Raw genomic sequence first — 5,139 nt, forward strand, 5'->3', positions numbered from 1 at the left:
CCGGATCGGCCGGACAACTGCAAGTTGCCCTTGGAAGGCCCACCCATCGTTTCGTCCGCTATCGTCTATGCATGCCAACGTAGTTCATCATCATCAAAAATAAGCGCAAGTACACCCGAATGTCTCTCTCTAAAAACTCTCTCTAGAGCCCATTGTGGGCCGAATAAATCAAGCATGTAAACCTATTTGTCGGCTACTATTAAATCAGGAAGCACTTCCTAACTTCCTTCTTTCTTTGTTCTCGATTCTCGTGCCCAAAAAGGGGTGTACAAGCCTCGCTCTTTTTGGTCCGCATTTAGAACCGCTACTTTGGATCATCTCCACCTAGGTTCTAAAAATTGATTGTTTGCTATTCGTTCAGGAACTGTCCACCGACAATTGTGCGGCTCCTGCTAAGGTAAGTGACTTGGGTTGAAGTTGCGTAACAGTGTTCAAGAATAAGCGACCCCGTGCTCTGCGAATATCCTTCCGAAGAGAATTCCCTTAGGACTGGGAGGTAATCCCAAGTAACAAAATGAATTTTATGGTACACTTGAAGAAGTTTTCAAGACAAGTTCAATAACACTGAACATAAACTAATTATTCTACAAAGCTACTCTAAAACAGCCATAAAACCTTCATAAGACGAAGGAGGCCCATACTAAAGAAGGTTCTCAAGACTAGTTTTTAAGGTTCGCTTCAAACTTGACATTCCTATCGATACATGTTTATAATGGCATTCAAGATCTCTTTAAACCTCTTATAAAACTACGACAAGTTGCCACTGTGTTATGTTTTTTCTCTTCAAGAGTGGTTCCAGTACGTGATAAGTTTGTTTCACAGGTTCCAGTTTTTGCTAGATAGGCAGCTTGTTTCTAGATGGAAAATCTGTTCGAGTTATAAATTCTTCGATTATTTGGTATTCCTTTACCTATAACGATGTGAATAAAAATTGGACATGGACATATTAACAAAGACGATCATTTTCGAGCTTGTAGTTCAGCGATTTTCTATGCTATATTTATTTTGCCGTCGCTAAGCAATACGATATTGCTTAAATATTGATTTATTTAAAAATAAAAATCTTATTGGCAAAGTGGTAAATTTGAACTAGGCAGATTTTTTATGATTTTGAAAGGGATTTTACAAATTCCTTTGTCAAATCCAGAACCTTATTAGGAACGGTAATAATCAGTTGGGAAAACTGAAATCGAATGATTATTATTGTCATTTATGTGTTAATGGCTACATTCCGAGAATGTCAAAAGCAATCGCCATTATTTTCAATGGTTTGAAATAAACCCGTGACAAGATTCTGTTAAGACTAAGCTTTCTTGCACAGAACTATGGAGGAGCGAGGTAAGTTCAATTAACCTTGTTGTTTTCTTGAATAAGGTCAGTTGGGCTTGAATAAAATTAGTGATTGATATTCAAGACAGATAAGTTTTATGTAAGATCGCCATAAGATCAGTGCTTCTATCACAAACATTGCAAATGTTATCGTTCAAATGAAAAGATCTTGTGAAGTAATGAAATTGGGTTGTTAGCGGAATGCTAAATAAAACAGCAAAAAAGGTTATCTTCCATTTAATTCCACTTAATTAATTTTGGTATCCATGACAGATACGTATTTCGACTACAATGTGCAGTCTTCATCAGTGTCATTCCCACTAAAGAACTTTTCAAAATCTAACCCCCTTAAGTACTCATCCCCTAGGTAAAAAAGTCAAGATCATAGGTATAAATGTTTTATTTAGCATTCCGCTAACAACCCAATTTCATTACTTCATTATGATGGCTACCAAGCCTTTGGGGATTTTCCTTATTAGAGAGTTGTATAGATTTTTCTCCTTTAGCTTACTTAAATCTTTGGTTTTTATTAGTTAGGTAGGTTCCGATTCAACACATTGTAGTTTCATTTTTATACCTATGATCTTGACTTTTTTACCTAGGGGATGAGTACTTAAGGGGGTTAGATTTTTATAAGTTCTTTAGTGGGAATGACACTGATGAAGACTGCACATTGTAGTCGAAATACGTATCTGTCATGGATACCAAAATTAATTAAGTGGAATTAAATGGAAGATAACCTTTTTTGCTGTTTTATTGAAAAGATCTTATAATCAATTGTTGTTGCTAATTCATATTCCATCTTGATTTTATTAATTATTCTAAACAACACAACATAGTAGAACTGTACAATGAAAACATCGTGGTGTAATTAAATGTAAGTATTGAGAAGCAAAGTGATTTGCAATGAATAATTTAATTTGGAATATTTCTTATACCGCTTAGAACCTTTTGGTATGTAAATCGCAGTAGACTAGAAAAAAGCTCGTCATCGAGTTTGTCATTTGAGCATCGGAAGGAATGTTCTCCGGCTTTGTTTCCTTGTGTCTTTGTATACCTATTCGTACCTGTTCGTCTTGTTTTGAAGTCGATGCTTGCTGAGATGAAGGCATGTTAATATATTGGATAAGTTTTTACTCAATTTCCGTTTGTAAGATTAACTATTTTTCATTTTTTTTTTCCACCTGTTGTGACAGTTTGTTTATGTATTTTAGGAAAGTCTTTCTCAAGAGTTTTTACTCTCGGTTAAAACCTTTTTGTTTTTAGTTTTATGACAGCATTCTCAAGACACATTAAATTTATAGAAGAATGCCATAAAACTTTTTCAAAACCGTTCTCAAGTTTTATGAAAGCTTAAAAAGGAGGCTTGAAAGGGAGTTGAAGTGTCTCTTAAAACTGTTCATAAGATCAATCACACTTACAAAAGATGGGGTTTTATGTAGGCTTCTACAAGTGTCCCTGAAGCACTTTTCAGAAATATCAATGATATGAGACTAAGTTTACATGAAAAAAGCAATGATAAAACCACATAGACTCAGTCATGCTTTGATAAAACCACCATAAAACATGAATAAAACCAATTAACATTTGGATTGTTACTTGGGAACACTTCACCGGAGCAAGCACGTCGCGATTCGATCCTGCAGTGAAAATCCCGGTCTATCCGCTTCTGACAGTTTTCGATCAAATTTCTGGGCAGAAATTTTAAATCTTGGTTTACCGGAAGAGAGCCCCGGAAGAATGTAAAATCAAAAAGAAGTCAAAATTTTACAAAAAGTTGCTTGTCTGGAAAACTTTCGTTATTCCAGGGACCATCAACCAGCAAATTTACCAGGAGGAGTGCCTACGGAAGAGGCTACTGCCTTTCCTGGAGCAGCATGAGGTCTATTCTGGTTGGACTTGGTAAGCTGCCACTATTCAAATTCCACCAAAAAGTGGTTTAGCAAAAATGGAGATCAATTCTGCCAATACTCCGGAACTAAGGCCAATTGAGGAATACTGGTCAATTGTGAAGCACATACTGAAGGAAAAGGGTGGAACTGCAATTGATATGAAGGATTTCAAGCGGAAATGTGGCCCAAGTGGGAACAGTGCTCGTGCAAAAGATGATGGGTCGTTTACGAAGAAAAGTTCGAACAATGGCCTATGGTAAGAACGAAGACTGGAACAATGGTCTTACAATAAGCATAATACCTACTTATGTATAGCTGTTATATTGAGCTATGAAAAATAAAACGCATGTTTAAACCCCAACAAGATTTTCGTGTCCGGATTTTTTCATGTACAACCTTTAAATGGTCGAAAGGCTGAAGCAAATGTTCTGAAACTGATTTGACATGACTTCAAACAACGTCTCAAAAGCAAAATATGACTTCATACTATTTACCTTTCTTTCAAAGCTGCTCGTTCTATAAAATATGGTTTTCAGAAGACTTATTTAGATGACTGTGTCCTTCTTCTTACTTAGCGCCTTCTACTACTTAGCGCCAAACCGAAAAATAGTTTACAATATAATTATAATACAGCAATCAAATCCAATAACTAGCGTCTCTGGCGTTAATGCCCCATTTCAACTGAATTGCAACTTCATGTATGCTGCAGTGCAGCAAACGTGGAGTACCAATTTGAATGTTGCACGTGTTGTAGAAGCTGATATTTGTGCACTAAAGGTTTCGTAGGGTAAGGATGTCACAACGAATCACCTTAATCACATCAGAAAAGTTTTAAATCACTACAGAAAGTACTGAATCACTTATCAAAAGTTTGCAATCACTTCGGAAAACACTGAATCACTTCGGAAAGTATTTTACCACTTTCGAAATTTTCGGAATCACTTCTGAACGTACTCAATCGATTCAGAACAGTTTGAAATCACTTTAGAAAGTACTGAACCACTTTAGAAATGTTAAGAATCACTTCACAAAGTACTAAACAACTTCTGAAAAGATCGAAAACACTTCAGAAAAAAATCTAAATCTCTCCGGAAAGTACTAAATCACTACGGAAAGTTCACTTCGGAAATAATTGAATCACTTAGGAGTGCACTTAATGATTTCAGAAATCTTCGGAATCACTTAGGGAGATATTGAATATCTTCAGGAATGTTCGGAGTCACTTTGGAAAAGTTCATGATCAGTTCGGAAAGCACTGAATCATTTATGAAAGTACTTAATCCCTTCAAACAATTCTGGATCACTTCGAAGAGTACTAAATCACTTTAGAAAAGTTTGGAATCATTCCGGAAAGTACTGAATCATTTATGAAAGTACTTAATCCCTTCAAACAATTCTGGATCACTTCGAAGAGTACTAAATCACTTTAGAAAAGTTTGGAATCATTCCGGAAAGTACTGAATAATTCCAGAATGCTTTGCATTCACTTCCGCAAGCACTAAATCACTATTAAAAGAGCTGAATAAAACTAGGAAAGTTTGAAATCTTTTTGGAAAGGTCTGAATCACTTCAGAAAAGCTCAGAATCTCTTCGGATAATTTTGAATCACTTCAGAAAATTACTGATCCTCATTGAAAAATACTGAATCATTTCCGCAAGAATGGAATCACTTTGAAAATAATTTAATTAGTTAAGCATGCACTGAATCACTTCAGATATGTTCGGAATCACGAAAAGCTGAATCGCTTCAGAAAGTTCATAATCACTTCAGAAAGTACTGAATCGTTTCAGAAAGTACTGAATAACTTCAGAAAAAATCGAAATCACTCCAGAAAGTATTAAATCATTTCAGGAATGTTTGGAATCACTCCGAAAACTACTGAATCATTCCAGGTAGTTTGCAATCACTTCCAAAAGT

The sequence above is a fragment of the Ochlerotatus camptorhynchus genome, unplaced genomic scaffold (genome assembly GCF_037179485.1).
Source record: "Ochlerotatus camptorhynchus isolate MF236.1 unplaced genomic scaffold, CSIRO-AGI_Acam_v1.1 ptg000159l, whole genome shotgun sequence".
In the NCBI taxonomy this organism is placed as follows: Eukaryota; Metazoa; Arthropoda; class Insecta; order Diptera; family Culicidae; genus Ochlerotatus; species Ochlerotatus camptorhynchus.